Here is a 13,299-nt window from a genome sequence, read left to right on the forward strand (position 1 = left end):
TTGCTCAAGGACCTCAAGCACGTGACGCCCCAACGACCATTTCGTAACCTTTAGCCATCCCCTTGATATTTTTCTAAATATCCACTATTTTTTGTGCACGACTAGTTAATGACGCAATATGTGGTATTTATTTATTTAACACCAAAAACAGCACTAAGGCCTTTACATTGGGTATTATAAACAAAATAAATTATGTAAATATAAATTTAAAAACAAGTATAAGAATAATCTCATAAATAACAACCTTTTACAACATATACAATGCATACAAAAGGTGTGTATCAAAAATATAGTCTTTTCAATTGGTTATTGAAATTGGTGTGGGAGGCATAGAGGCCAAGAGAAGAATAAGTGTTTGAGATGGAATTGAATACTTTGATTTGATTGAAAACCGAAATTGGTACTGTTTACTTGTCAGGTCCAATGGCGCAGATGTGGAGAGAAAGCTAAAAACAACAGTAGAGTAAAAGAAAATACTTGCGTTTGAACGGCAAATAATAGAATGGAGTGAACAATGTCCAGAGGACATTTACTAGAAAATGTAATTGTTGTCAACAACCTGTTCCACGAAATCTCGCCTTTCAGTGTGGAGTTGATTAAGGGATACTTGTAGTTGATATATTGGCTCTCACGTCTAATTTTCAGGAAAGTAAAGTGAACATTTTTTTCAAGCAGTTGCACTTGGAGACAATGTTATAAAAACTCTAATGGCTGAATTCGATAGCAAAACAAATACCGTTATTAATGTGCAATATTTTTACTCTTTTAAGGTTTTCTAATTGTACAAAAACTTCATATTCATAAATTTCGTCCTGGGTGACGAAAATGTGCGCGATTCACCATAAGGCTCGAGGTACCTATTTCGCGAATTTTCATCAATCACATCACCCACTCATTTATCACCTCACGTGTTTTATGAACATCATAAGACGTGACGAAACCTGAGTTCTCAAATCAAAAATAATTTCATTCCAGTGACGGAATAAAACTACACGCCTTTTGTACATTCTCATACCAATGTGAGTGTGTGACTTAGGATTGTATTTCGGAAGTCCTTGGAATCCAGCCCTGATGAAGGAACAGTGTGTTTAAGGGAAACGAAAGGTTATGTGTCCTTTTTATTTTTAAAGACGTTAATTTTTTATCTCGCGAAGAAATATTTGGTTGCCATGTAGTCTGCGGACAAATTTATTTTCGTCCTTCTCTCGACTGGATTCCGATGGTAGTTATGTATACTCGACACAAATGACTTGAGTTTCTGTTTTAAACCTAGCCGTTTTCTCAGTTTGCGAGTCTTCAGTGCCTCTTAACCTAGAAATAAACGGCATCAAATGGTTAATCTGTGGTAACTAATTAATTTTTGTGCCATGCATTATTCATTTTAATGATAATTTCATGTCACGGAACCAATTTCTAGTTGATGTAGTGTTTTTTTTAATATATATTCTCAGAGTGATTTTCAAAACAAGCCTTCCGGCTTTCATACCTGTATGAGGCATATACTTAAGTTCTAGCGGAAATCGTTTCAACCCCACTGTTTATCGCTCAGAGATTACGTATCCAATATTCTTTTAATATCCCTGTCTATGCTGGTAGAGTAGAATTCAAGGAATTTGGCTATGAAATCATTTACTTACGATGACACACTATTGAGAATACTTCAGCCCAACAAAGTGAAATGTCATTATTGACTTCATGTTAAAGTAAAACTTTGATTCTTTGTTGTATTACTAATTTAACTTATCCTCGTTACCGCACTTATTGCAATAATGAAGGAAATTTGACTTGATTTCCAAGCGTTAAAATATCCCATTAAACGACAAAGGCATCTTCTAAACTGATTTACCAGTGTGTGAGAAAAGATCAACCGGGCAATGCTTTAGTAGCTTAACTTGGATAGAAAACTTGGCGCGAGTTCGGGAAATCCGAGTTTAATCTCGGTCAAGGCGAATCTTTCTACCCTTGTAGAATTTTGCACTCTTCTTGAGTGCTCATTCTGGGGAATTTTAAGAGGTTTTTACTGACTTCTCCTCAGCTATTTTCTTAAAATGGGTAAGTTTTTGATTAATTTATTGTAAATTTAAAGTTTTTAATTCCATTTGGAAGTGCGAAAAGATTTTTCGCAAAGTTTGTTATACCACTTCCTTGATTTTTCATCGAAATAAGTACATCACCTGACAATTTATTCGAAAAAAGTTGTTGTTCCTATGTTGAATCCACGGAGTATATGAATTTCATTGGATTCATGTTGAACATTTATGAGAGACAAAGGGCCTCTCATTGGGTGCAGTGCCAAGAAATTTCCTTGCCGCTTTCCAATAGAGGCACGGATGCCATAGAATCGCCATTTATTTTCCACGCTGTGTCTAATTTGGTTTTCCACAGAAAGAAGTCGGAGTTGACATTTCAGCGCAGGGAGAGCAAAATTATTCAGGAGATTTTGGATCTAATTTCCTGGAGGAGCTCGTGCGAAGGCGTGTTAGTCTCGTGTATGCTTTCAATTTCGTTGGCAGTGAGCCGTGGGGTTGCGGCGATATGTAATTATATTGGAAGATGTTACGGCAAGGCAGCTTTCTATTGATAAATCGGGTTGACTTTTTCCTGAGGTTAACCTTTTTCAGATAAAGCGTTTACCTTGTAAGGTAATCAATTATTCGCTTGGAATTACCTCCGGGTGATTTGTGATGCAGTGTATCGAAATGTGAATCTAATTCACTATGGTATCCGCAAAATTTTGTAATTTTCCGTCGCGGCCGTTAAAAGCGAGAAGTTGTTTATTTAAAAAAAGGCTTATATCAGATATGATACTCAGAATATCAAATACGATGATGAGATACAAACTCGAGTCACGTGTGATCTTTGGGAGCACTACTCAATAGTTTACTTCTGTGTATACATTCTTAATAATAGTTCATAGTAGCGGACAGTGCTGAAGAAAAAAAGTAATTTTTATTTAACAGTTACTGGGAGAGGCGGTGTCAAGACGTTTTAACTTCCTCCAAAATACTTGGAAGAAACAGTCTTGAGTGCGTTCTACCCACTCCAAATGATTTTCCTCGAAATTTACCCCTCTCCAAATAACCTCCTCCGGATTCTTTGAGGCTACAGCCATGGTTTACATGAAGGTCACATCTAACTTCCGCAATATCGTCCCTTGTATTCCGTCAGATGTATTTATATTTAATCTCATAATATTAGATACAATGAATGCACACAAACGTTGAATCGCGTTTATTTTTAGTAGTATCACTCGGTAGTTAACTTATGTGTATACACACTTAATGATAGTTAGTTCGTATTGTAGAGTACAGAGCTGAAGAAAAAAAATATATTTTTTATTTAAAAGTCCCAGGCGTGGCGTCCCAGTGTGTGAAGCATTGGGCCACTAAAGGTAGGGTCGCGGGTGCGGTCTTGGCACACCCTCGAACAAAAATCGTCAACGTGCGATGTGCTTCCTATTCTGAATTCCATACGCATGTGGCTGAGTCCAGAATAAGGTCTAACCTCTCCTATCCGAAACAGCACCAGGGTATCACTCAGTGAATATCGTCAGTTCAAGCTGAGATCGCAGTACTCTCCATTGTTTTCCGGTTAGCTGCGTCGAAGTCAATTTCAAATGACTTTTCGTGACCTATGCTGGCCACATCTTCATATCAGGTCTAATATGAGATAATCTGAATATGTGGCCAGGATAGGCCACGAAACGTCATCTGAAATCAACGTCGACGCAGCTAGCCCGAAAAACAATGGAAAGAACTGCAACCCAGCGCTGCGAAAGCCTCTAGCAGAAATCCAGCTGGGTTCACTTAACACAATCGAATTTGTTTTGCATTACACCACATTCCTCAGCCTTCCTGTAATTAGCATCGGCATTCACAAAGGAGGGGGAAAATCAGGGGCATGACCTAATTGTACACAATAAGTCTCAGCCAGCTTGCCGCATGGGATTTTGAGAGGTCAGGAGTGGGTCAGTTCTTCCACCATTTGTTTGCCTTCGCCCCGTCTTGCCCACGGTCGGTCTGGCCAGGTCGGCCGGTCGGCAAGCGCCGAGGGCCCCGAGCTTAGGGGTCCCCCACAACGTTTGCGTCTATCGTGAAGCGTATGTACAAGGTGCAATAAAACAACTGATTACTTTAACCAAAGTTTTTTTCGCGATTGGAAAATGATACGTTGTCATTAGTTGCTTAACTTATAATAAGCAGTGGCGTAACTATGGGGGGAAAAGAGGATGGATTCCCCCAAAGCCTCAAAGAAATAAAAACATATTTAAAACTCTTATCTATTTTTGACTCATAATAACTGTATCGGCTTAAAGTTAAATACTTGGTGCCAAAATGATGTAAAATGTATTTCCTGGTCTGTTGTTTGTCGAAAAATTTCCGGGATAATGCAGCTGAGTCTTCTATCGTTTGTTCTTGGGGTTTGGCGTGACGGGATGGCTTGTTTGCACGCGAGAGCATCGGCCGCGGCATTCCCTCGCGGGGGAAGAGGTCAGTTGGCTGAGACCGGTCCGGTCGTATTCCCGTTGACTTCGACGAAGATATTGCAGGAAGTGGCGTGAGGAGCGACCGTGGCGTGACCAAAGCCCCAGTTTCGGTCGGTACATACTTTATGAAAGAATACAATAATTTCATATGTTCCACATTTCATTGTCGTCATCTCCGGTGAGTAATCCTAATATTTGTTTAGCGCCGCCGGCCATTCGAGTCTCATATCAGGATATCTTTTCACATCTACTTATTTCCTCTCTTTCTCATCCTTCATTACGTGACCCATATACTTTATCCTAGGTCTCTCCCTTTTCCGTTCATTTTTATGGCTTCATCCCTAAAGATATAGCTGAATAGCATTAGGGCGGCCGGGGGGATCATTTTTATCCATTTTCAATTTAAGATGAATGCCAGTTAAAAACTGCGTGTCTTTAGGCCGTTTTACCCGGGGCACGTCATTGCGCAGGTTAGAAATGAAAAGATGTTGAAATTACGAGAATGCGAGCTTGGAATTAGAGGAGGGGCTATTTTGCCGTCTCGCATCCACGCATTCTGGCATGTGTTCTAGCAATTCACTGCTTTACGCGACGCTATTTGATTGCGCCTTCGCACATTCGTCAGATTGCGCAATGACGTGTAAAAGGTCATTTACATTAATTTTATTTCGCTATTTTAAAAATGATTTTGTAATTCATACGTGGTCGTAGAAGCAGGACCATCAATTCTTACTCCTTTGTATAATGGAAATAAGCATCAAATTGACCTTCAATAGCCGTGGAGATCAAATTTATCTCTCTGCGAGGAATATTGTATTTTGAAGAATGGGGGATCCTTATACGGCGTAATTTATGTCACAAATTACAGTTCTGCATCTCATTTGTGGATTTGTACCGCAAGAATAGAATTGTTATTTTTTGCAGAATATATATTCAGCTAACGTAAAGGAGATCAATTTGATACCCTCGGCCGTTAAAGAGGATTTGCCAAGTCCGGCCGTTCTAGTCATAAATAGTAATATAAACTCTATGGCTCTTGCATTAAGTTGCTCCAACTTCTTCGGATTGTTTTTTTAATGCTCTTTTGAGGACTTCCTCATTGCTCAATCGGTCGATAAGTGTTCCAACATTCTTGTGTTGCGTCAAATTTCGAATGCCTTCATCCTTGATTTATCTACTGCTATAAATTCATTACAGTAGCGCAGCGAGGGGGTTTTCGGAGATAACCCCCCCCCCCCAGAGCGTAGAGAAATTTTGATTTTGAAGTTAAATCCATTTTACTTAATTAGATCAATATTACTTATAGAATAGTGTAAGTATTAATAAAATATTCCTCAGAAAGTCGTAAAACTCACCATTTATCCTAAAAAATTTCTAGAGGTCCTCGTACCTCCTGTTTACCCTGGCGGGTACTCCAAACCCCCAGTATTAGTTGCACCTAAAACCAGAGGCGGTCTGGGGTACTTGGGGGCCCTTGGCTGGGACTCATTATGGGTCCCTCCTTACCGGATAATTCGGGGGTCCTCCGCCGGAAAATTTTAGAGAATTTCGTGACAGGAAATGGATTTTGTGCTATTCCTGGCTCGTACAAACTAGATAAAAGATAATAAAAAATAGCAATTTTGTCAGAAAATGCTATGAAAAGTGATAATTTCATAGCTTGTAAAATTTATTAATGTATTATGGTTATGTTTTCTCGTCATTGAATTTGTTCTTTCAAACTCCACTGAAATCTAAAAGATCTCGAAAATAACCTTTTCGAATAACGCTTTCAAAAAAAGCATCAGGTTCTTTTATCTATGTACTCATTTATTTTATTTATTTTTGTATTATGATTTTTACACTGACTAAGCTGTATATAAATCTACAAAAAAACGTAGAATTTTAAAATGTTAAAAACTTTTGTTCAAGTGATGTGATTCTTTTTTATTACTTACACCTTTCATATACGCTTCACGATAGACATGAGCGTTGTGGGGGGGCCCGTAACCTCGGGGCCCTAGGCGATTGCCGACCAGCCGACCTGGCCAGACCGCCCCTGCCTAAAATCCCTCCTAGCCTTAATTCCCAGTTGCGCCCCTGCTTGTTTATTACCACCCGAGTTATGCCATTGCCTCGCACCGTTTTGATTCTATCCAGTATCTCGCAGTGTGTGTTTTATCTTTTTGATTGTGAATGAAGATGGTCGTTGTTTGAAAGAGAGGTAGCTGGAACACCCTTTATTTACTGTTGATAATAAAAGAAGAGCCTTTATTTACTGTTGATAATAAAATCACTCTTTACGAAATCCAGACACGAGAGATTCGTGACATTGAAACGAGTTCCTAGCTACTAATTTCCCATTAACACATTAAGGAAATAGAGTAGACGCGTAAGAGAGGTTTGAGAATATTCTCGACAGGAATGGGTTTCAATTAGCCAACGACAACTGCTGCCATCTTTTTCTGCTCATTCTTCTCATTTTATATACCACACCTGCCAGTGGCGCAGCGAGGGGGGGGTTTTGGGGGATAACCCCCTCCCCCCCCCCCCCAGAGCTCAGACAATTTTTTAAGTTTAATCTATTTTATTTATTTGGATTAATATTACTTATAGAATAGTGTAAGTATTAATAAAATATCCCTCAGAAGGCCGTAAAACTCACCATTTTTATCCATTTATCTTAATTTTTTTCTGGCGGAGGGCCCTCGCACCTCCCGCTTACCCAGGCAGGTATGCCATACCCCCACACACCCCAGTATTAGTTGCGCCTTAAACCCCCCCTATCCTTAATTCCTGGCTACGCCCTTGACACGTTTCAGCCTCCTAAACCGAGTCGATGTGCTCAATACCTCCTCTGCCCTTTAACCTATCCTTCCTTGATTCACCGCGGTTGTGCATATTATTTACTTTATATATTATTAACACTCAAAGTAATGGGACGTAACCCAGATTTCACCTATATTTTTTTGTTTTCTTTATTCAACATTGGTGCGATATCACAAGTGTAGGACTTGCAGTGAAATTGGTCACAACATTGGAAGTATTTAGGACGACGCATTGTGTGAATCGGAGGATTTCGGTAGCAGCTGCGTATTACGCTTTGTCAAGCGAGAATTCGCGGCCATTATAGAGCGCATCATCAGCTGATCCAGGCCCGGAACTACTTGGAGTAGGAGTTTTGTCAGGTGGGGCAAAGGTCAGTTTGCCCCTCCCCCTGCCCTGATCCCCCCTCACTCCCTTTCCTCCACCGCTGAAATATAATGCATCCGTAAGCTATTTTTTTTTAGATTCGGCAATTGAAATTGCATACCGTATATTTGCTATTGAGAAGTTTTATTAATATTATCGTTTAGTGAGTTATAAATTAATTATTATTTGAAAATAAAATTATTAGAAAAATTGAATAAAAATTTAGACAAACTTTTCAATAATTTGCTGCCCCCTGAAATTTGACCCCCGGGGCACGTGTCCCCTCTGTCCCGCCTAGTTCCGGGCCTGAGGTGTCATTGCCGAAGTGTTATACGCAGCTGCTCCGGAAATCCTCCGATGCAAATGAATCTCGCTCTGAAAGCTTAGGTTTCAAGATGTTTTTCTCATAATTAGAGGTTAATTAAAATTTGATTTGGAAAAATGATAGGATGCGACGGACTCATATCAGACGTTACCAACCGGTTGAGGTAGGTTCACGTCGGAAACGACACAACGCGGTAGAAGTATTCCTAGCTGTGCGCTCCTATGATCCGATTCTATTTTTTCTACTCGGCAAACGGCCAGCCTACCCACGAGCACAGTGCAACTCTCTCCCTGCTTAGCAAGCGTCCTTCCCTTGATCAAGTATTTCAGCATCCCCTCCCCCTAACTGCACAGTCCATTCACACCCTCAGCAGTAGCGTAAATTACATTAATAGACTGGGCGCGCGGGTTAGTGGACTTAGGGGAGAAAACTGTAAAGCTAGGTATTATATCTTAGATAGATCTCACATGCGATCCACGGTTGTGTATGTAGTAATTTTTGTCAAGTCGTGTAATCGACCTCTGCGTTTTTGCTAACTTTTGTCGAATTTATTTCGTGTTAAAATCGAAACCTCTGGGCTTAAGTCATCCTTTGCAAAGGATATAAACTAAAAAAAAACACGTATTTCTATTTGCTGCTTCAGTTTTAAACATAACTGGGGAACATGGTTCCTATGGAAGTAAAGTTGAATGTATACGAAATCTATTTAGCTCTCGTATACAAGGTGTAAAAAAATTTTATCACGAAATTTTAACCTTTGATAGCTGATGCCAATAGGTAAAATTACCAAAGATGAAGAATTATCACAGGCTTTCCCTGCGTATTGAATTGTGGAAGGTTTTTCGGTAATTCCATCGGGAATTCCAACTCCTTTTCAGCCGACGTTTCGATGAACGAGTTGTCCATCGTCATCAGGGCAACGTCATCATGCCCTGATGACGATGGACAACTCGTTCATCGAAACGTCGGCCGAGATGGAGTTGGAGAACCTGACCCGGTGGAATACCCGAATAACCTTCCACGAATTACCAATGATATTTAGGTCGAAAACGCACCATATATAAACTGCAGAAACCTAAAGCCAAGCGCTCCGATTAGCCGCGAGTTTGCCCTGTTGCCGGATGTCTTGAATGCGTCGGGATCTCCGGCAGGCCAAGCATTCGGAGTCGTGAGTTGTCCAGAGATCAATCTACTGTAGGATCTATGGTCTTCTCTCAAGGCCTACTCCCAGGGAAGGGCCGGATCAACACAATTGAGAGGCCGTAATAAGTGCAGTGAAAAAGGTCTCACAGGCAAATGTTATAGTTTAGGACCTTAAGGCCTGTTTACACGATACATTAACACCTACGAGTTAATGTACGTTTGCGTGAATGATTTTTGTGGACCGGAACGGAACATGTTCGAATGCATGAACCAAATTAGAACAGGTTCCATTTTCTGTGCATGCATTCACACAAGTTGGGTGGTTACACGGTGCATTTTGGCGTTCATTCTCGCGTTCATACATTTAGACATTAACCCGTACGTGTTAATGTACCGTGTAAACAGGCCTTAAGAAGCCAAGGGAGATAAGGGCAATTTTGTACTTTTGGAGATAAGTACAGATAATGGTTGTTGGGGTACACAATGTCGTTGTAACAAAGAGATACATGTTAATCACTGATTAGCATATGAATATAGATTCAGTGATTTACATGTGTCTCTTTGTTACAACGATATTGCGTACCCCACCAACCATTATCTGTACCCTAAAAATAAAAAAATTGCTCTTATCCCTCTTGAGTTCCAAGGTCCTCAATTATTTTCAATTCATTTTGCAGAGTAAGAAAAATAATTCGAGAACTCTCAAGGGAAGGCTTGAATCCGGGTCCTCTTCTCGTGATCCATGGAATAATAGTTTCCTAAGAAAACATTGATAAACTTTACAAAATATTGCACTATGCAGTGAAAGCAGCTATTTATATTTAAATAAATAGACATCAATGCCTCTGAATCATCATGTAGTTTCCATATTGGTACCATTGTTGAGCTACCTATTGTTCAATCACGTCCTTGCAATTATTTTGTGTTTGGTGTGAATCACGGAAAATCGAGTGTGCGTTTCAAAATAATTATTATCCGCCAATCACTTACATAATGTTTGATATCCGCCTCCCCTGGACGTACTTCCGTCATTTTAAAGGCCATAAACGATTTCCGGTAACTCTCTCGGCGTGACTTTCCCAGTGATTTCCCGTGGACATGACATGAAAAAAAAATGCCGATGCGAATAGGTGCATGCATCAACCGCAGTGTCGCAGCTCCCGACTTCCGCACAAAGTCCCCGTACACCTGAATGAGGCCCGTGCCCCCCCGCCAAGGAAGCTGCCCTTGGGTAGCTAGCCTACACTCAATCGACTCGCCACCTTGAAAATCAAAACCAGTAAGACCGGGTTCCCTCCTTGCAAGAGGCAGCTTCGCGTCGTGTGGGAAGGGGGATAGACTATGCCAGTGTAGGCTGTAGGTCATTGTCGGCTTCGCTTCCCGCTTGGCGCAGCCAAGCTCGGTGTTTACTACTTTCCCTGCGTCTCGGTTGAATATTTGGTGAGGCTTGCCGACAGATGCGGTGATCATTGTTATGAATACCCATGAAATAAAAATAATATTATTATAATAATTCGACTTTATTGGGCGAGATTGGGACTAGAAAGTCCAATATTCCATCTAATCCTAGTCATACATTGAATATTTGCGTAGGAATGCATTGTCAAGTTATTCTTAAAATTAAATACAGTGAAATTATGACATTAGAAATTTATGTTTAATATAAAAATAATAAAAACTGCAAGGTGAACAAAGTTAAATTTTCCAACTGTAAAAAGATGTGAATAAACGTGGGAAAACCCTAAGGAATTTTTTCCTTATTAAAAAAAAATTTAAGCTGAAACGATAAAAGGCAGAAATAGCAATTTCCTCATTTCTGAAATTGATGATACCCTAGTTGCCTAAGAGTTATTTGCAGTGATTGAAACGATTGTAAAATGCGAACTAGCAAAAAGGTAAGCCTGAGGTTTTTAATAGTTGATCCAAAATAAGAGTTTACGGTATGTGAAAGGGAAATATTTATCATTTTTCGTGTCTTAGGGTGTGTTATTCCGAGATATTAGGGTGTGTTATTACTTCAGTGTCAATCATTAATTTTCGAAGTTAAGAGGTCATGATTTAACAGATGATTGATTACCATAGTGAGTATTGGTTACATATTGCCTATATATTTTTTTATATCATGGTAGTATTTTCTGCTGAGGCATTGTTTATCTTAGCTTCTATAAAATATAAGATTAGGCGTATAGTTACTCATGTCATCACTGCACTTCCTCGTTTAGGCTCATATTTTACTTCTCTCCCTTGCGTTGAGATATTTTGCGACTTTGAATAACCCTCATCTATGGGGTGCTAAGTAATTTATATTTTTGTAAAATAAGCATTCTGAAGAAACATTTTTTGAAATAAGGTAATCTCTCTTAAATGATGGCCTTTTTTTAATTAAAAATTAAAACAACATGAACTCTTTCTTGGTGAGAAAAATATGCGTGATTCACAACGGACCAACGGACCTTGCGTGATGCTTCGTGATTTTTTTTCGCAATTAATGACTTCGTGACCTCACGCGATTAATGGGTGTCTCACGGGGTTTGTTTGTGGAAAAAGATTTTAAATTAATTAGTGACGATGTAGCACAGGAAACGAGGAACCCTTCCGTTATGGCCTTTTAACGCGATACAATTACTCGAACATTCCATCGCAATGCAATTGTGCGGATGCAATAGAAAGCAAGGAGAAACTGCGGTTATGTCACTCGTGCAGCGAATAACTCATAAGGGTTCACTACCTTCGATGGAAGGAGTTGGATCCTCACCTCAGGTATGATTTTAATGATCTAATTAGGATATTGGAGCGTCGAAGTATTCCATGAAATTATAATCATTTGTCTTGTCGAGAAAATGTCTTGAAATAGTCGGATATTTGTGACTTTTTTTAAATCATAAAAGTCAAGATTAGATCGAAATTTGATACTTGTACGCTGTGAAAAAGCAATCCATATGAGGAATGAAAACATTTTGGAAGACACTGGTGTTTTCATTGTTAAGTGAAGATTAGGTTGTATCTCAAATCGTTGTAATAAAAAGTTTAAAGTCGCATACATCATTAAATAATGAGCGAATCCTTTGTTCACTTTTTGTTGACCTCTTTTAATCTCATGAATTCAGGATATTTATTCTTCTCTAATATTAAACGAGGTGGAAAATCAGAAGCATCCATATACTAGGTGGCGGAAAATACTACTCAGGACTCGAATCTGCGACCTGAAGAGTACCAGGATAGGAAATTTCTGTGCCGCCACCGTCTCCGCCTGACAATCTAAAGGTCGTGTGTTCGAGTCCCGTCTGGGTAGTTTACCACCAGCCACGGCATGGATGTATGTATTTGTCAAGCAAGTAAATTGTAAGAAAGGACTATCTAATCCTAAATTCGCTTGTAATAAAGACGACATTATTATTATTATTATTTTATATTTTTTTTATGTTTTCACAGCATTTTTGCTGGTTGTAGGCGAGGTACGGGTATCACCAAGTACTCTCGTCTCTTTACTCTATTTTGAAAAATTTTCTGACAATCCGGCAAGTATTTAAAATTGCTGCTTTTTGTATGGTAATAAACAAGTTTTTCGGCAGTCCAATAGTTTGAAGACCTTGATGGAGTGAATGAGGCACTACTCCTGTGGCGGAGATAATGATGGGTATTATGTGTACTTTATCTGATTTCCACAATCTCTTGATTTCATTTTTAAGTTCTTCATACTTTTCCATTTTGCTGGTGTAGGCTGTAGTGATATTATGCGAATTAGGTACGGTAATGTCTATCAAGTACGTTTCATTGTGAGTTTTATCTTGTACTACTAGATCAGGTCTATTGCTATGGACTGTTTTATCGGTAATAATTGAACGGTCATAATAAATCTTACAGTGGTCGTTTTCAAGGATGGTTTTAGGTGTGTACTTATAATAAGGAACTCCATTTTCTATGAGTTTATACTTCAGAGCTAATTTCTGGTGTATGATGTTGCATATTTGATTGTGACGGTGTAGGTAGTCTTTTTGAGATAAGTTAGTGCATCCACTTGTGATGTGCTGTATCGTCTCAGAGGCATTATCACATTTTGTTATCATTATTATTATTATGTTTTTTCTTAAATTTTCTTCAGTTTTCACTGAGTAGCTTTAGTGTTAAGAGCACGGGTTTTCACCAAGGTAACTCTTCACTATTGAATTGCGTT

This window comes from Ischnura elegans, chromosome 8 (genome assembly GCF_921293095.1).
Source record: "Ischnura elegans chromosome 8, ioIscEleg1.1, whole genome shotgun sequence".
Taxonomy (NCBI): domain Eukaryota; kingdom Metazoa; phylum Arthropoda; class Insecta; order Odonata; family Coenagrionidae; genus Ischnura; species Ischnura elegans.